Source organism: Nicotiana tabacum, chromosome 7 (genome assembly GCF_000715075.1).
Source record: "Nicotiana tabacum cultivar K326 chromosome 7, ASM71507v2, whole genome shotgun sequence".
NCBI classification, from domain to species: domain Eukaryota; kingdom Viridiplantae; phylum Streptophyta; class Magnoliopsida; order Solanales; family Solanaceae; genus Nicotiana; species Nicotiana tabacum.
In genome coordinates, this window is record NC_134086.1 from 62,329,863 (window position 1) to 62,350,744 (window position 20,882).

The window sequence follows — 20,882 nt, forward strand, 5'->3', positions numbered from 1 at the left end:
TAATTTATTTGTGTAAAATTAGTTTAATAAGTAGGATTAAGGAAGCAATTTGGCCAAATTTGAAAGAAAAAGTGTCCAAGAGTGCAAGATAAAGGGCTGCCATTGAAAGGGTCTGAAATTACGTAGTTTAGCCTCAAAACTACGTCGTTTCACTAAATGAAACAAGATCAAATCATACCCATCCATTCCATCTTGATCCAATGGAATTCATTTACTCTTGGCTTAGTATTTAAAGCCTCAAAAATCTGAAAATTGTCCTCATTTTCACCCATAATTATTTTCTCCTTCTTCTCTCTTCTCTCTCTCTTCACTCTCTCTACGCTGCCCTAGCTCCGCCCACCGCCGCCGGCCAAAAATCGCCGCCGCCGGCGGACCGCCTCCAAATACCTCCAAATTCACACCATGTAATCTCCACAACTTCCTCTTTCCATATCTCCAAAAGAAATCCTTCAAAAATCCCTCAAACTCCTTGAATCTTAGATCTAGGAAACTTTTCCGTCACTTTTTTGCCCAAATTCTTGAAGCTACAACCACTACCGCACCACAATACCTACATCAATGGATAGAGCTCCCCAAGAACTAACTATTGATGCCAATTTTACCCTGAAAATCAGGCGACCAAAATCCGGCCAAATTCCGGCGACCTCCCCGAACACCCTCTTTGGGCATATCACCATTTTTTCGGCCACTTGAATTATAAAATGGTAAAAATCCTATTCTTTTGTGACTGTTTTTTCTATTTTATTTTTATTTTTTTCTATTATTAATTATAGTTTTTGAAGTTTGAAATGTTAAATTTTCTGTTTTTTGCACTTGTTGAAGTAGTAAAATAGTTTTGTGTTGATAAAAGTGAGGTAGTGAAAAATACTTAAGAGTATATGGTACTTGTTTGGTTGTTTATTTACTGCTTCAAGACTCTTTAAGTACAACACTCAAAAGTCAAATTGTTTGGTAAGAAAATGTAGACCTTTGGACAGTGTTTGAATAAAAGTCTGTCTTTGAATAGTGGAGAGCAGATTTTGTTTGAAATACTTGACAAGATTTGAACCAGAAAGTCTGGCATTTTGAATTTAAGAGCAGATTTTGTAGAAAAATCTGTCAAAAAGATTGATTTTTTAATTTTTTTTGAAATAGCTGATTGTTTTGATATATAGGAGGACACTCCATCTTACTGAGGGAGCTCTAGACACACAAAAAAGAGAAAAAATCAGTAGCTATAATATCCCTTAGCAGCTTTTGTCAGTTGATTCTTAAGTGAAAAACTTGTTTAAGGAAAATAGAGTAGTCTTGAAAGATATTTTTGGATTTACATAATTGTACTGTTTTGCTGAGGTATTTCTAGTTTGTTTTCTTGGGTTTGAATCTGCCGGTTGTCGCTGTCTTTTGCTGTTGTTGCTGCCTATTTAATTGTTTTGCTGTTGATTTTGGAAAGAGCTGACTCTGTTGTATATGTTCTTCTTTTTGCTGTCCAGGTAATTTTCGGACCATGTAAACTCATAAAATCGAGTTGGAATGAAAGATAATGAAGCTGGAAAATATTAGTAGCTTTATCCTTCTATTGTAATTCATTTTTATATGCTCTTGAATGTTTGATAATGTTATAACGATATGTTTGTTAATTAAATTGTGTTAAGCATCTTTAATTATTTTTATTTTTGCAAAGCATTAGATATAATTCCACAGGCATTTGGTTGTCTGAAAGGAGCATATATATTAAAATTTGAACCCTTGTAGTCATGTTTGTCCCTTTGTTGTCACCAAGCTATGTTTTTATTATTATTATTATTATTATTATTATTATTATTATTATTATTATTATTATTATTATTATTATTATATTTTAGAGTCTCAATAATCTTTTTTTTATCTCTTAAAAAATACTTATTTAGTAAGGTAGTTAAGTTGTAGATTAGAAAGACAATCTGTAAACTTATTTTTGTAAATAGTTGGCTACGAATTGCAAATAGCAAGATATGGCCAAATCTGTAACATAGCTTTAAAAGGCCATATTTGCAGATTTAAAGTCCAAAAGCATATGGGCTTTTGGATTTTGTCTTGGACATGAGCCCATTTGACTTCATCAACCCAATAGTGGGCTGCCTCATTCAATGTCAAGACAAGCCCACATCTTACTAGTTTTAAGCAATGTCAATTGATAATTTTCTCTCATTACTCTCATCTTTTAAATTAGTACTCATAACAATAATTTTTTCTCATTAGTTAACTTGTAGATTATTATTCAAATCTTTTCTTTAATTTTTTTTTTAAACTAAATAAAAATGGACATAAGAAAAGCATAAAAATCAAATAAACCACAGTTTATCCAAGTTTAATTCAAGCCAAATGTAGTCAATAAAGCGACCGTGCTAGAACCACGGGACTCAGGGAATGCCTTACACCTTCTCCCCGGTCAACAGAATTCCTTACCCGGACTTTGTTTTCGCTGATCAATAATAATAGAGTCAAACCTTCCTTTGAATAGGGATTCAAATAAAAGATGACTTGGAACACCAGTAGAAATCAATTCCAAGTGGCGACTCTGTAAATAAAATAATCCCTACTTCAAATTTGTCACTTTAATTGGAAAAGCTCTTTAACCCACAATCCATAACATTTTACACTTATCTCTTGGAGGGATAAAAAGGGGTGTGACAGCTCTGGCGACTCTGCTGGGGACAACCAGAATTCGAGCTTGTACATGTTGACTTTTATTTGGCTTTATTAATTTTGTATATACTGTGATTTATTTGGGTATAATGTGCCACTTGTTTGCTTTTTACCGCTTTGATATTTTTGAATGGTACATATAAACTGTCTTCTCACGTACCCCCTCCGAGTCTTCTTGAATTAAAATTGGGCATTTGCTTGACATAGCCCGCTTTCTTTGAGATAGCCGAGGTGTTTGTCACCCGGTGAAGGATTTTAGTCACACCTATTTTAGGCGGGGAGCACCATCAGTTAAGCCAGAAAGAAATGCTACCGGTACACTGACCCTCCTCGGCTCGAGTTGTCCGCTCGAGTAAGCCAGTCTAGATACCTTTTCCACCAAGATTTAAACCTAGGAGAACAAACCTCATACCGGATTTTCCTAGTAGGTTCGCTCTATGTGCATCACATGCATTTGACTTAGCGAAACTTGGCACAAGGGCCGGGTCCGTATAAGACAGATATCTTATTTGAGACCATCATGTTCACGTATGTGCTACTTGATACATCATTTAGAAGGATTACTTGCATTGTCGACCGGCTTTAGAAAATTAGTGTAGCAGAATTATTAAAAAAAAGGTACCCAGTTTTACCGAACTACGCGGGTCTGATTCTCATTGGATGTGAGATACGTAAGCAAACCTCATTGGTTCCGGCCCCCAATTTTCAAAAAAAAAATCAAATATATTTCTCATTACTTCCTTCTTTAGAAAATAATTTCTTAGAGACCCCAATTTTAAAAAAAATCAAAAACAAAATTCAAAAATATTTTCTTCTTTTTTCTTTTATAAGTCTTTCTTTCACAAAAAAAAAATCAAAATCAGATTTATTTATTTTTTCTTCAAAAATTACAAAAACATAAATAAATGAAAAAAGAAAAAATCGAAAATTCCAAAAAAAAAAATTGTTGAATTCCAAAATATTTTTTTTTCTGTTTCAGAAGTTTTTCTTTCAAAAATTGAAAAAAAAATATTCGAAATTCAAAAATATTGTATTTCTTCTTTAGAAGTGTTTATTTCAAAAAAATCCAAAAAAAAAGAAACTTTAAAAAATCAAAAAAAATCTTTTTTTTAATTCTTTCTTTCAACAATTCCAAAACATAATGAAAAAAAAATCGAATTTCAAAAAAAAATGCTCTTCTTTAGAAGTCTCACTTTCAACAATTCAATAAAAAATTGAAATCTAAAAAAAATCTTTCTTCTTTTGAATCCTTTCTTTCTACCAAGAAAAAAAATCAAAAATCATTTTCCTTGTTAGAAGCTTTCGTGGAGTTATTTGTATATGAGTAAAAAACGAGAGTTAGTTTGTGTACTTTATTTCTGATTTTTTCTGAACTACGTAATGATCTGATTCATGCGGCGTCATGATACGTAGGCAATCCCCATCGGATTCGATCATAACCATAGAATTAACTGAGGAAAAAATAAACTAAAAAAAAGAAAGAAAAGAAAAAAAAAGAGAAAAAAAAAAGAGTGACCAAAAAAAAGAAAGGAGAATGCCAAAAAAATAAAAAACGACAGAGACGAAAAAAATCAAGAGTGATTAAATAGAGGTAGAAATAAAAGAAAAGAGGTACATACTTAAAAGGTTAGTTAAGGCCGAGATGAAACATGCAACCATTCAAACACATGATAGAAATGTTTAACTATTAGGTGCATTGCATCCCCAACGTGCGATTTTCTATGTGTTAAATGTCTCAAAACTAACGAGGTTGTGGTGTGAGCATATTAGTCAGGTTTTGTTCAGGTGGTTGGTTTTATTGGTATGCAGTGATGAAACGCGCAACCTTGCACGCGGCCACAACATTATACACAAAACTGAGCTCCACCTCCCAGAAATGCACATCCTTACCCAGCTCCATATAATCCCCAACCAAATGATCTCCGATACAATCCTCGCCCAAGAGATCCTTTCAGAAAGAATCAGTTCACCCCTATTGGTGAAACGTATTCAAGCTTGATCCAAAAGCTAATCATGCTAGATCTATTGCAGCCAGTGGCCCCGAAATGGCCGAACTCCGAGTCCCCCTCACACCGAGCTGATGTTAGATGTGAATACCACTCTAGAGCAGTGGGACACAGTACAGAGGACCATTGGACCCTCAAAAGGGTAGTTGAAGATTTGATTGAAAATGAAAGAATCATTTTTTGGGATGAAGAAGCTTCTGATGTGATGAACAATCTGTTGTCTGCCCACAACATTGGGCCAATGGTCAGAATGATTTGTGAAGCTGAGGAATTTGATCCGGCACAGAAGGCCATTGCAGCCTTTGCCGAGATAGAAGAAAAGCCAAAAATGGTCACCAAGCATGAAAGTTCCCATCAAATGGGAGTCTTAGTGGCCAGTCTTGCTATCCTTTCTGCATCCGGATTTTCTCAGGGTGTGATCCAGATGTTTTACCTTATTGTCTTACATTCGAATGCAAACCCTTCTATCTTCAAAAAATTTAAAAAAAAAAAAAATCAAATAAAAAAATCAAAAATCAAAAAATCAAATGAAATTAATTTTTCATTTTCCAGGAATGTTTCTTTTCTTAATCTTGTCATTTTTTTTCTTATTCTCTCTTTAGTTCTTTTAAATGCAGATTTCAATAACATGACATGCTTGCGGACTTCATGCCCAGATCCTGAAAGCTGTCAGGCCTCGAAATAATGAAACAATGATTAGATCGAAATGAAGATAAAGTTTAAGGAAATAAAATAAAGAGTTGGAACAACTGAAGGAAAATTGGTTCCCGGATTGGAAAGGTCCGTACATTGCAACAAGAGTACTACCAAAAGAGTACGTCGCACTTGGGACAAATCGAAGGAAATATACCTAAAATAACTGTCAATGCAAATGCAGTCAAAAGGTACTATGTTGGATCCTCCATATAGTGCTAATATTGTCCAATTGGGATGACGAAGGCTTTCATTCTCGCTAACCAAACACTATCAACGCTTTGCAAATCCTTTGAGCCGGCTCCCATTCTTTGAACACCCTCTTTGGAACCTGAAAGTGTTATTGAAAAATGAAATAAAAAAAAAAGAAAAAAAATACAAAAAAAAAGAGGAAGAAAAGACAAAGAAAAAGAACAATAAAAGAGTAAAAGGAAAGGGGAAAAAAGAGCAAACAAAACAAAACAAAATAACGAAAGAAAAAAAAAAGTTCCCTGAACTACGTTCGACTTGATTCCGAAAGGATACGTAGGCAACCTCTCTCTGGGGTTCAGTCACACCAAAATAAAAATTCAAATTCCCCCAAAAGTGGAACTGGGGCAGATGTTGTAATGGTCCGGCGATGATCCAGCCTGAATGGTTCCAAAGTTGTAATTTGATCCAAATCATTTTTACCCAAATCCTTTCAAGTCCTTCCGATCAATCGGTGAGAATGTTCAAGGATCGGAGAATACGACTACTTGGATCCGATGCAATAAAAATGAGAGAAATAAAATGAGAGAGTCTTATTGGTGAAAACTCACACGGGCACCATGAGGCGATGGTAAGAAGAGAAATGAAAAATAAGAGAGTCTTGTTAGTGAAAACTCGTAAAGAACACTATAAGGCAAGAAGAAAAATAAGAGAGGTCAGATCGTGAAAACCCGCAAAGGGCGCCCCTGATCGAAAGATCCTTACAGCCATCGGCACTGACAGAGTCCTGGAAAGGTTTCTCGATTTTGAGGAAAAAATTGTGATGAATTTCTGAGAGTCGGACGGTTTACACAGATCAGGAATCTAGTCCAAAAGTCATGTCATGTTCATTGAAGTCCGCATGTACTCCAGATAAGTCCTTCTTTCCTTTCCCCAAAAGGGACACTTCTTGTTTTAAACTCATTCTCCATTCCATTGTTTGTTTTCTTTGAATCCTTTTCGGTCTAACACTTTTCCGAAAATAAGACAAAGAAAGGATGGCAAGACTTATTTATAGGGTTCTCATTTAGCGCGAGCTAATATGCAGAAAGGCACCCAGCCTCGTACGGGCATCAAGTCGACCCCGACTAGCCATGGCGGCCGATGCTTCGAAATCAAAACTGTTGGAAAGAGAAAATCAAATGGAGTGCCTATATAGGCAAATGAAGTTGAAAAGGTTGAGTCCCACGTGGCTAACCGTCTCGGCAAAGAGTTGAAAAAATCCAAGGCATTCCAAATGCTCTGAATTTGAAGTTGGGAGAAAGAAGCCAGAAAAGAAAGGCCAACGAAGGGCGAAATAAAATTGGAAAAGTTTAAGTCCCACGCGACTAGCCGTTGCAGCAAAGTTTGAGGAACCGAAAGTTCCCCAATGCTCCGAAGAAAAGAAAACAAGAAAAATGATGAAAAAAAAAGAATATAAAAAAAGAAGAAAAAAAAGAGACATCAGAAGGAAAAGGCCTACGAAGGCAAGATAAAGTCTAAAAGGTTGAGTTCCACCAACCAATCATCATGACAAAGTCTAGATAAGCTAGAGTTTCTCCAGAGTCAGAAAGGCAATCAGTATTCAGGAAGCAACCAGTTTCAGTTGAAAGGGCTGAGATCAAGTGATCAAAACAATCAAGGCCACAAAACCAACCACCACTTTGAAAACTCTCATATTATTCTTTGTTTGAAACAGGAATAAAGCATGCAGAATGGTGATTTTAAAAGAAGGAATGTCACCAAACGTAAGCTCCTTAAAATCTCCATTTTTCTTTTACTTTCGGCATACATCACTATTGTTCACACCTCCTATTTTTATGTAGCTTAACCCAGGTAGAACCGTTTCGCCTAGGGGGATCCAGCTCCTAGTTTCCGGGTAGAAGTACTCTTCGCTCAGGTTATTTTTACGTAGCTTAATCCAGGTAGAACCTTTTTCGCCTAGGGGGATCCAGCTCATAGTTCCGGGTAGAAGTACTCTTCGCTCAGGTTATTTTTACGTAGCTTAACCCAGGTAGAACCTTATTCTCCTAGGGGATCCAGCTCATAGTTCTGGGTAGAAGTACTCTTCGCTCAGGTTGTTTTACATAGCTTAACCCAGGTAGAACCTTTTCACCTTGTGGGATCTAGCTCATAGTTCCGGGTAGAAGTACTTTTCGCTCAGGTTGGTTTTACGCAGCTTAACACAGGTAGAACCTTTTCACCTATGGGGATCCAGCTCATAGTTCCGGGTAGAAGCACTCTTCGCTCAGGTTGTTTTACATAGCTTAACACAGGCAGAACCTTTTCACCTAGGGGGATCCAGCTTATATTCCGAGTAGAAGTACTCTTCGCTTAGGGTGTTTTACGTAGCTTAATTCAGGTAGAACCTTTTCACCTATGGGGATCTAGCTCATAGAATCAGGTTGTTTTACATAGCTTAACCCAGGTAGAACCTTTTCACCTAGGGGGATCTAGCTCATATTCCGAGTAGAAGTACTCTTCGCTCAGGGTGTTTTACGTAGCTTAATTCAGGTAGAACCATTTCGCCTAGGGGGATCCAGCTTATAGTTCCGGGTAGAAGTACTCTTCGCTCAGGGTGTATTACGCAACTTAACCCAGGTAGAACCATTTTGCCTAGGGGGATCCAGCTCATAGTTTCCGGGTAGAAGTACTCTTCGCTCAGGGTGTTTTACGTAGCTTAACCCAGGTAGAACCTTTTCGCCTAGGGGGATCCAGCTCATAATTCCGGGTAGAAGTACTCTTCGCTCAGGCTATTTTACGCAGCTTAACTCAGGTAGAACCGATTCGCCTAGGGGGATCAAGCTCATAGTTTCGGGTAGAAGTACTCTTCGGTCAGGTTGTTTTGCGCATCTTAACTCAGGTAGAACTATTTCGCCTAGGGGGATCCAGCTCATAGTTTCCGGGTAGAAGTACTCTTCGCTCAAGTTGTTTTACATTAGCTTAACCCAAGTAGACCCTTTTCGCCTAGGGGAATCCAGCTCATAGTTTCCGGGTAGAAGTACTTTTCGCTCAGGGTGTTTTATGTAGCTTAACCCAGGTAGAATCGTTTTGCCTAGGGGGATCCAGCTCATAGTTCCAGGTAGAAGTACTCTTCGCTCAGGTTATTTTATGCAGCTTAACCTAGGTAGAACCTTTTCGCCTAGGGGGATCAAGCTCATAGTTCCGGGTAGAAGTACTCTTCACTCAGGTTGTTTTATATTAGTTTAACCCAGGTAGAACATTTTCACCTTGGGGATCCAGCTCATAGTTCTGGGTAGAAGTACTCTTCGCTCAGGTTGCTTTTACGTAGCTTAACCCAGGTAGAACCGTTTTGCCTAGAGGGATCCAGCTCATAGTTTTCGATAGAATTACTCTTCGCTCAGGGTGTTTTACGTAGCTTAACTCAGGTAGAACCGTTTCGCCTAGGGGATCCAGCTCCTAGTTTCTGGGTAGAAGTACTCTTCGCTCAGGGTGTTTTACGTAGCTTAACCCAGGTAGAACCGTTTCACCTAGGGGGATCCAGTTCGTAGTTCCGGGTAGAAGTAATCTTCGCTTAGGTTGTTTAATACAGTTTAACTCAGATCGAACCTTTTTTCACCTAAAAGGATTCACCACTTTATCAATAATACTTGGTGCTAACACTCGATTCTATTTCCTTCTAGTAAGAAAAGGTACCAGCCCCTGATTACATTTTCTTTCAGTAGTACGGGATACCGATCCCTGGTTACACAATCATTCGTTACCAAACTTTATCTCTTTTAGCTAGTTTATACCACTATTTCTGTCTGCCTTTTCAATAAATTAGACAATTTACAGATTTCTCTAATAACTCACAATATTTTTCTAGTGCCAGACTGGGGCAGAAAATTTTTTTTTGTTCGTTTTTGATGGTTTTGCAGGCTCGGCCGTATAGCACAAGTGAAGATTAAAGCTTGCAGTTTCAATTTCTCATCAGAAGGAAGAAGTTTTTCGATCACAGGATAGTAGGAGTTAACTTTGACAATGTGTCAGTAACCCAGCTTCTCAAGATTCATCTTCTCAATTTCAGATCAGGAAAGAAAGCAACTGAAATTGAGTCATAATCATTTCTTCAAAGAGTATCAAAATCCAATCTAAGGTCAACGCAAGCGAGCAGGTCAAGAATCAAGATTTGACTCCAGAAGATGCATAGATAGGAATTTTGTACTCTTAGTTTGCAGACATATATAGTACTCTTCTCTTTTTCTTTTTGATGTAAGAAGCGAGTAACAGCGACAGCAACAGCGACAACAACAGCAACAATAGTCCCAGCTACCAAATTTTTCCAGAACTACACTGACTTGATTCCTTTATAGCCAAGGATATGTAGGCAGCCTCGGAGGCAAGGTTCGGTCACCTTTTTTTTCAAAAAAAAAAAATTGCTTCCATTGGAGTGACATGTGAGCAAAAATTAGCTATGGCATTCACTTTTCTTTGCACGAAAACTCTTCATGTTCTCGAGCAAAGAGGGGCAGCTGTGAACACCAAATTTTTGCACTATTTTAACACCTCCTAAAGTTATTAGTGTTTTGTTATTTTAATTATTTTTCTCAATTTTTGTGACTTTAATTGCATATTTCCTATCATAAAATACTAAAAAATAGTTCTTTCTTCATTTGTGCATTTTAAGAATTAACTAGATGTTCAGTTGGTGAATTAATCTAGTTAATTGATCATTAGAATAAGTTATTTAATTAATTTATTTTTGTAAAATTAGTTTAATAAGTAGGATTAAGGAAGAAATTTGGCCAAATTTGAAAGAAAAAGTGTCCAAGAGTGCAAGATAAAGGGCTGCCATTAAAAGGGTCTGAAACTACATAGTTTTGCCTCAAAACTACGTCGTTTCACTAAATGAAACAAGATCAAATCATACCCATCCATTCCATCTTGATCCAATGGATCTCATTCACTTTTGGCTTAGGTATTTAAAGCCTCAAAAATCTGAAAATTATCCTCATTTTCACCCATAATTCTTTTCTCCTTCTTCTCTCTTCTCTCTCTCTTCACTCCCTCTACGTCGCCCCAGCTCCGCCCACCGCCGCCGGCCGAAAATCTCCGCCGCCGGCGGACCACCTCCAAATTCACACCATGTAATCTCCACAACTTCCTCTTTCCATATCTCCAAACCAAATCCTTCAAACTCCTTGAATCTTAGATCTAGGAAACTTTTCCGTCACTTTTTTGCCCAAATTCTTGAAACTACAACCACTACCGCACCACAATACCTACATCAATGGATAGAGCTCCCCAAGACCTAGCTATTGATGCCAATTTTACCCTGAAAATCCGGCGACAAAAATCCGGCCAAATTCCGGCGACCTCCCCAAACACCCTCTTTGAGCATACCACCATTTTTTCGGCCACTTGAATTATAAAATGGAAAAAATCCTATTCTTTTGTGACTGTTTTTTCTATTTTATTTTTATTTTTTCAGATTTTATTTTTGTCTATTATTAATTATAGTATTTGAAGTTTGAAATGTTAAATTTTCTGTTTTTTGCACTTGTTGAAGTAGTAAAATAGTTTTGTGTTGATAAAAGTGAGGTAGTGAAAAATACTTAAGAGTATATGGTACTTGTTTGGTTTTTTATTTACTGCTTCAAGACTCTTTAAGTACAACACTCGAAAGTCAAATTTTTTGGTAAGAAAATGTAAACCTTTGGACAGTGTTTGAATAAAAGTCTGTCTTTGAATAGTGGAGAGCAGATTTTATTTGAAATACTTCACAAGATTTGAACCAGAAAGTCTGGCATTTTGAATTTAAGAGCAGATTTTGTAGAAAAATATGTCAAAAAGATTGATTTTTTAATTTTTTTGAAATAGCTGATTGTTTTGATATATAGGAGGACACTCCATCTTACTGAGAGAGCTCTAGACACACAAAAAAGAGAAAATATCAGTAGCTATAATATCCCTTAGCAGCTTTTGTGAGTTGATTCTTAAGTGAAAAACTTGTTTAAGGAAAATAGAGTAGTCTTGAAAGATTTTTCTAGAGTTACATAATTGTACTGTTTTGCTGGGGTATTTCTAGTTTATTTTCTTGGGTTTGAATCTGCCGGTTGTCGCTGTCTTTTGTTGTTGTTGCTGCCCGTTTAATTGTTTTGCTGTTTGGAAAGAGCTGACTCTGCTGTATTTGTTCTTCTTTCTGTTGTCCAGGTAATTTTCGGACCTTGTAAACTAATAAAATCAAGTTGGAATGAAAGATAATGAAGCTGGAAAATATTAGTAGTTTTATCGTTCTATTGTAATTCATTTTTATATGCTCTTGAATGTTTGATAATGTTATAACGATATGTTAGTTAATTAAATTGTGTTAAGCATCTTTAATTATTTTTATTTTTGCAAAGCATTAGATATAATTTCATAGGAATTTGGTTGTCTGAAAGGAGCATATATATTAAAATTTGAACCCTTGTAGCCATGTTTGTCCCTTTGTTGTCACAAAGCTAAGTTTCTATTATTATTATTATTATTATTATTATTATTATTATTATTATTATTATTATTATTATTATTATTATTATTATTATTATTATATTTTAGAGTCCCAATAATCTTTTTTTTTATCTCTTAAAAAATACTTATTTAGTAAGGTAGTTAAGTTGTAGATTAGAAAGACAATCTGTAAATTTATTTTTGTAAATAGTTGGTTACGGATTGCAAATAGCAAGATATGGCTAAATCTGTAACATAGCTTTAAAAGGCTATATCTGCAAATTTAAAGTCCAAAAGCATATGGGCTTTTAGATTTTGTCTTGGACATGAGCCCATTTGACTTCATCAACCCAACAGTGGGCTGCCTCATTCAATGTCAAGACAAGCCCACATCTTACTAGTTTTAAGCAATGTCAATTGATAATTTTCTCTCATTACTCTCATCTTTTAAATTAGTACTCATAACAATAATTTTTTCTCATTAGTTAAGTTGTAGATTATTATTCAAATCTTTTCTTTAATTTTTTTTAAAAGATAAATAAAAACGGACATAAGAAAAGCATAAAAATCAAATAAACCACAGTTTATCCAAGTTTAATTCAAGCCAAATATAGTCAATAAAGCGACCGTGCTAGAACCACGGGACTCGGGGAATGCCTTACACCTTTTCCCCGGTCAACAGATTCCTTACCCGGACTTTGTTTTCGCATACCAATAATAATAGAGTCAAACCTTCCTTTGAATAGGGATTCAAATAAAAGGTGACTTGGAACACCTGTAGAAATCAATTCCAAGTGGCGACTCTGTAGATAAAATAATCCCTACTTCAAATTTGTCACTTTAATTGGAAAAGCTCTTTAACCCACAATCTATAACATTTTACACTTATCTCTTGGAGGGGTAAAAAGGGGTGTGACAGGCAATAAGGTGCATTTATATACGGTTGATAATTTGTTCTTTGTTGTAATTCAAAGGCATACTAGAGAGCCTATCACTTCAGTCCCAACACAACCTTGTTCATGTGTAGATCGTGTCATTCCTTGTTCACCTGAGCCTAGTGATTATCTAGATTATCCTACATATCCTTTGTTAGACCCCATATTTTTGTAAGCAAAAGTGCGTCGTAAGTCAATTGATGTAATCTCAAAAATGAGATCATCTTTAAAAGTATGTAAATTAATCTAATGATATTACATCCCGTATTTTTGTTCAAGATACAAATGACTAGGTTAAGGACGAATGCATTTAAACGTGAGAAAGGAGATTTTGGACAAATAAATGAGCTGCTTGCTTACCCCACGTGCCTGCTTCACCAAACTACTATTCGTCCTACTTGCTTGAGCTATTCGACACATGTCTAAATTATGTAACGAGGATGAGACACATATTTTAGAATGGAAAAAAAAGCCCACATTAGTTGCATCACCTACTTAGAATGTATGGCCCAAATTAAAAGGGAAAGGGAAAGGATAGAGACGGGCATGTTTTGGGGTTGCCCAAGACCTATCTGCCCAAGCTCATTAGTGGGCCATATATACATGGATATATATCTATTTCACTTAGATAATAATTCATAATATCTCTCTCCATTACAATGTAAAGAAGCTCCAAAATATCATCCCAAAACCTCTCTCAAAGTTACCCTAGGGCTCAAGACAAAATCCACAAGTCAGTATGGTAATTTCTCTCTTGGAAGATAAAGATCACCTAGTTATTTCTCTACTTTATTGTTTGGGGTAAAGATGTTATTTGAGTTTGAAGTAAAACTTAGTTGGACAAGTATTCTTGCTGTCAAGGTAAGGTTTAACTTCTCCTATATGCATTTAAGATCATCTATATATATCTAGTTGATTAGATAAAGAAAACTTGTGAAGTAGATTGAACTTCATATTGAAGTATTATAGTTGTTGGACTATTTTGGAGTTGAATTCTTGATGTTTTATGGCTGAAAATCAGTAGAAATAACTTAAGAATACTATTGCTATTGTTGTTGATGTGTTTGGAAGAAGAGAAGGCTTGGAAAAGTGCAAATTAGAACTTGGTTGTTGGGTGAGATGGCGTGGAATGTTTTGGTGATGTATTATAATGAATATGAGGTTAGATATTGATATATATGTTTGTTGACATTCTGGAAATTATAGTCTTGTTATTTGATTTGAGAAAACTGAAAAGAATAAGGGGAAGTGTTGTCCAACATTTCGTAGACAGGCTAGTCGCTCATTTGTGTTGAGTTCTTGCTTCCGTAAGCTTAACAATGGTCCCTTATGGTTTATTGTAGATTGAAATACTAACAGGCTGAACCGACATCGTGTGGTTAAGTAAACTACAAAGGTATGTTAAAGCTATCCCTTCTTTCCTCTTGGCATGATCCCATATAATACAAACGAAACGAGAAAACACGCAACTTTCATAAATTAATCTATTCTTAGAAGTACTAGGTGTGCCTATGTTCCTAATTCTCCATGTGTCCTAATATTATATCATTTGTTCATGGGACTCAGAAAATACATAAGTTGATAAAGTTTATTTCATGATATTAATATTATACCCTGTAAGTTTAACAACTTTGATACCGTTATATATATATATATATATATATATATTTGATATGGTATTTTGAGTGAACATTTTTGTAAAGAAAAAAATAGTTTGAAAAATATGATTTTAAATAGTTATAAATATTACTACTTTCGAATATGCTTTAAATTATACACAAATATAATATAGAAAGTTTATGAGATTTTTTGTTACATCTCGCATTTCGTATGTAAAATTTCGTTTTCAAGTTAACCGACATAGACTCGGGGATGAGATCATCTTGACGTTACTTACGCTATTTATAACAAGCGATGAATAAGTGTTATGAAGGATAAAGGGATACACGGATTAACGAAAACGGGTTTCATTGGGAATGACCAATTTGGAATAAAATACGGGTCGAGCGATAATATCAGATAATTATAAATTAGTACCATGCAAGGTACCATATGATTACTGTAGTGTAATATATAAAATACATATGAAGTATTTTGAAAATAAATAGAATTTTAAGTAATTTGTGATAATTTTTAAATTATGCGGGTAATAAATTAATTATCGGGTAACGAAACATTACCTGATTAACTAATAAGTGGATAAATTAAAATCACCCCAAGGAGGAACGTGGCATCCCCCATTTAGCATAAGGTGAGTCATTTATCGAAGCTTTACATGTGTCAAAAGCTTAATTTCAAAGTCTTATCAAGACTTTGTTTTAAGCTTTATGAATCAAAAAGAGAGATCAAAACATGTCACTTAGGATAAACATAACCATTTTACATTCTGTTAAGTGAAAAGCAGAAGCATTTTCATGCTCACCAAGCGTCCAAGCCTCACTCCAAAATTGTATCAATTCGTTACGTTGGCATTTAAGCCAAACGTCGATTCTTAAATTCAATTTTTGGATCTAAGTTCAATCCACGAAGGTTTCCAACGGGATAATTATATGGAGTTATTCCTAATCCAGATATGTTAAGGTCCTCTCTTCTTTCTTTTGGTATGGTCCAAATTATACTGAAGAAACGAGCAAATACAGAGTTTTCTATAAATTACTCTATTCATAAAAATATTAGGAGTGTCTATATTCTTGATTCCCTATGAGAATTATTCCCTATGAAAATATTAGCAGTTAGAAAAGTTTATCTGGAAGGAATATCGAGATCATTATGTATTTTGCATGCATTTCACTCATTTATACATGTGCATTGATGTGCATTGACTCATGACCAGATGGCATTATATATGCGTATATATGTAAATATATGTATATGAGATATGGAAAAAGGTTACGGTATTATATACGCACCACCACCTGATCAGCTGGTATGTGATAATGATGTTGCCCACAATGGGTGAAATATGATTCAAACGGCGTTATATATGCGTATATATGTATGTATATGTATATATGATATGGGAAGAGGTTATGGCGTTATATACGCACCACCACCTGATCAGCTGGTATATGTTGATGTGTTGCCCATAGTGGCCGAGACGATATGATGGGATGCCCTCAGTGGCTTGATGATATTATGTACACCCATACCTATGCATGGCACGACATTTATACGCATGTGCATGATATTATAAACGTTTCAAAATTTACAGAGTTATTCAGATTAAAAGGTATTTTTGTATTCCATGTTTCATCTATGTCTTTTATTTACTTATTTTCATGCCTTACATACTTAGCACATTTTTCGTACTGACGCTCTATTTCACGGGGCCTGCATTTCATGCCCGCAGGTGCAGGTAGGCAAGTTGACGGTCCCCCTCCTTAGGATCCCTGATCAGTGAGAGTTGGTGTGCTCTACTTGATTCAGAGCTGCTTTTGATTTTGGTATGATACGTTTGTATATATATATATATTTATATGGGTATGACATGGCTCAATCCCGTCTTTATACAGTTATGTTTCTATTAGAGATCTATAGACAATATGTCTAATTGGATTGTATGTAGTATTGACGGCTTTCAGTTTTGGATGTATAGTTGTCTGCCCTGCCGGCTCACCCACTGTATTTTGCTTGTATACGTACATATGCCTTGATGGTAGGTTTCTTTCACGTATATTATTTTCGTAATGCAGCAGATGTTATTCAGGTTCCTATCTTAGACGCATGTTTAGGGGTGTTTGACAGCTAAGACTCAGGTACTCGTCGCGGCCCATCGGTTTGGGTCATGACATTTTCTTTATTGTAAGATAGAAATCATTTTCTCACATGAAAAGAGGTTATCTTTTTACCATTTCAATAATTAACCGTACGAAAATTTGTATTCTTTATATGAGATTAGGAAAATTATAAGTTGAGAAAATATATGTAGTTTTACATGGACATTTTACTGAAATAATAGTGTATATATTTATTTTATATGATACACATGACCATGATAGTAGGGTATATAAAGTGTGTTAAAAGTAAGAAGCATTTTAAGTAATTTGAGATAATTTTTAATTATGTGGATAATTGGTTAATGAAGGAATTAACTAATTAATGAAACTTAGGGGGTAATTAATTAACAATCTTGGATAAGACCAAAAGGCAAAAATGTGGTAGCCCCTTCCTTAACATTTAGATGACTCTTAAAGTCCTGTGAAATGTGGCAAATTAGATATGTGAGTCATATATTCATTTAAATGTAAGTCCACTTTCTCTCCTCTTGCTATATTATCTATCAATTTCAAAAAAAAATTCGTAGGAATAAACACACACAGAATGAGAATAAGGAATGATTAAGAAGAAAATTTTATCAAAACTTAGTGACAGGTTCTTTTACAACTGGAATTAAAGTAGTAATAGATTTCACTCAATTATCTCCCCAGCTAATAAAATTTTCAATGGCAGCTAAGTATGTTTGTGTGTTATTAATGTAAGTCACATAACCAAGATAAGTTCTTCAACCATTCAAAGCAACGTGAGATTTTGCAATTATAAGGAAATCAGTGCAATCTTTCTCGTGAATATCATACGAATTTTCCCTACTCCAGGTACGTTAAGGCTAATCCTTCCTACTTTTGGCATGATCCAAGTGACGATACATAAACATAATGATATTCCGTAAATGGTTCTACTCTTAGCAGTTAAGGATGTCCATGTTATTCATTTCCTTAAAGTAATATTCAAGCATGTCTAAGTACGTATCTAGTTCCCTATTGAGGTATATAATAAAGATATTAGTGTTCATAATATAAGTGACATATGCACCTACAATCACGATTAATTTGTTCTAACAGAAGATTTTAAAATACAAGAAAGTGTTTGTCAACTGCTGTACTATGTCCACACAAAGAATAATCTTCAGCTATTATTGTTTATCTGTTGGTTGCCAAAGATAGTTTCAGTTAGTAATATGTTCTTGCAAGACTAATTTTCCTTTCAGTGACTTTCATAAGCAATTGACTTAAGAAAAGAAGGTATATCTCCCGAGCTAATTATCAATAAAAAGAAAAAGGTGAAGCTTACAATGTATGAAGATGATCTTGAATTTTCTAATATTAAAAAAAATACTATTTTTAGCATAAGCTCCGACAATTAGTCAAAAGTATTAAATTGAAATACTATGGAAAAGGAGAACTTGCCTTTTGAACTTAGTGTTTGATTGTGATTCTAATTGGTGGTGGACATTCACAGCATGTTTGTGGTTGAGGTATTTGATAAATATGTTAATGTTTATAATATAGTGATACATGCATTTACCACTGTGCTATGGTCGGTCGGGCAGTTACCAGAGGTTGATCAGTTATGTATCATTATTTACCACCGGTTGGGCAGTCATGCATATTCATTTACCATCTAGCTACGGTCGGTTGGACAGTTATACGTTCACCACCGAGCTAAGGTCGGTCGGGCATTCATGCATTTACTACCGTGCTACGGCCGGTTGGGCAGTTACCACTGATCAGTTGGGACAGTCATGCATCATACGATATGGATAATAGAGATAGTCTCAAGGAGAAGAAGTATATATATATATATATATATATATATATATATATACATACATATATATAAGTATAATATGTATGCATATACAGTGGCACTTCAAAGATTCAGGTTGACCCTTATATGTCTTTAATTAATGTTGACATTTTGTTTTAGTTCCACCTTACATACTCAGTACATTATTCGTACTGACGTCCTTTTCTTAGGGACGCTTCATTCATGCCTGCAGGTATGGAAAATCAGTTTGACGAGCCCTCATAATTGACGAGATTGGCTTTAGCAAAGGATCGGTAAGACTCCACCTCATTCGGAGTGCAGCCGAGTCTCTGAGTCATTGTGTCAGAATTTTGCTATAGACTTATGGGTAAGCTGGTACCCTGTCCCATTTGATGTCAAATAATCTTAGAGGCTTTATAGACAGAGGTTCATTTTGTATAGTATGTTAGAGGCCTTGATGGCCCATATGTGTTCATGTTTAAGAAATATGGTTCAGTAATACAGTGTTGCCCCCTATAGTTATACATTACGAGTTGTGGCCATGTCAGCCCATGATAGTTATAAAGAAAAAAAGAGTTGCAAAGTGGTTCGCTCAGGCCAGTGCGGCACCGAGTACCAGCCATGTCTCCCTAGGTTTGGGGTGTGACAATTAACCAAAGGCAAATTAACCATATGGCATTATATACGCATATATTATATGTATATATGGTATGGAGAAAGGTTATGGAGTTATATATGCACAACCTCCTAATAGGTTGGTATACGTTGATGATTTCGCCCACTAAGGCTGAGATGATATGATGGGATGCCCTCAGAGGCTTGATGATGTTATGTACGCATATACTTATGCATGACATTATAAATATTTTATGATTTACAAAGTTATTCACACTTATAGGTTGAGTCCTTTACTCTATGTTTCTTTCATGTCTTTTATATAATGTCTTTCATACTCAGTTCATTATTCGTACTAACGTCTCTTTTTCCTGGGGGCGCTGCGTTTCATGATTGCAGGTTCCGATAGACATGTTGAAAGTCCTCTTAGTAGGCTATCAGCTCAGCGAAAGGTGTTAATACACTCAATTTACTTTGGAATTGCCTATTTGGTCGTCCTATGTCTATTATTCCCTTGTGTTTTATTTCGGTTATCTCATGACGGCCCTTCTGGTCCATTTACCCATGATGATGTAACAATAAAGATACATTACGTTGGTATTTGATTGAGTAAGGCACCGGTTGCCTATCGCGGCCCTTCGATTTGGGTCGTGACATCCTTTGAGCTGGATGATTAGCTAAGTCTACCAATTGTCCCAGACTCTGTAATTGAAGTTGATTCAGAACCAAAGAGGCTTTCCATAACTCTTAAGCCATATATTTGGCTTAAATATTATGCATGCGAGGATAGATAAACCTTCTAGTGCTCATGTTTTTCTATATCCCATTTCAGATGTGATGAATTACAACTGTTTGTCTTCTGAATACCAAAGTTTAATTATCATATTTTCTATTGAAACTAGGCCTAGATCCTACAGTGAAGTTGCAAAAGACCATAGATATGTTTAAGCAATGCAAATAGAAATACAAGCACAAGAAGATAATAAGACGTGGGAAGTTGTTTCTTTACAATTTGGTAAAAGAGCTATTGAATGTAAGTAGGTATACAAGATTAAGTACAATGATACATAAGAGATTGAGAAGTTCAATACTAGGTTGGTTGCCAAAGGATACAGTCAACAAGATGGGTTTGATTATCAAAAAACCTTCTCTAGTGATAAAGATGGTGACTGTTTGATCAATTCTTTCGATAGTAGTGATGAAAAAATGGGACATCCATCAAATGCATGTCTACATTGCTTTCTTGCAAGAGAATTTATATGAAGAAGTCTACATGACTTTTCCATAGGGTTTTAGTGGCAAGGGTGGTAGCAACAAGCATGCAGACTCCTCAAGTCACACTATAGCCTTAAATATGCCTCTAGGCAATAAAATATTAAATTAACTATAGCTCTGATTTCTTTTGGTTTTATTCAAAGTCTCTTGAATTATTCAATATTTGTAAAGATTCAATGAGAAGATAGTGGTAGTTATGATATATGTAGATGATCTTTTGATCACTGATGATGATGTCTCTCTAATTCAGGAGACAAAAGCCTACTTGCAGGAAAATTCTAAAATTAAAGACTTGGGTGAATTAAAGTATTTATTAGGCCTTGAGTTTGCCAGAAATAAAGAGGGAATTTTGATGCAGCAAAGGAAGTATGCTCTTGATCTCATTTTTTGATATGGGCTTGGTTGGGGCAAAGTCTTTTGGGGCTCCTATGGAACTTAATTTGAAGTTGATAACTTCTGAGTTTAATTCACACTTTGGTATAGGCAATGATCCTTCTATAGTAGT

General features: G+C 35.4%; 2 long non-coding RNA genes across 2 annotated transcripts; both read left to right on the forward strand.

Moving 5' to 3' along the window:
- Nucleotides 1–558: 558 nt before the first annotated feature.
- On the forward strand, nt 559–1,643 carry LOC142182541 (uncharacterized). Its single transcript, XR_012711345.1, has 2 exons — nt 559–704; nt 1,473–1,643. It is a non-coding gene; the product is annotated as an uncharacterized LOC142182541 (long non-coding RNA).
- An 11,961-nt stretch (nt 1,644–13,604) lies between these two features.
- LOC107802065 (uncharacterized) lies at nt 13,605–16,340 on the forward strand. The gene is made up of 3 exons (XR_001651763.2): nt 13,605–13,804; nt 14,287–14,339; nt 16,293–16,340. It is a non-coding gene; the product is annotated as an uncharacterized LOC107802065 (long non-coding RNA).
- The last annotated feature ends 4,542 nt before the right edge of the window (nt 16,341–20,882 follow it).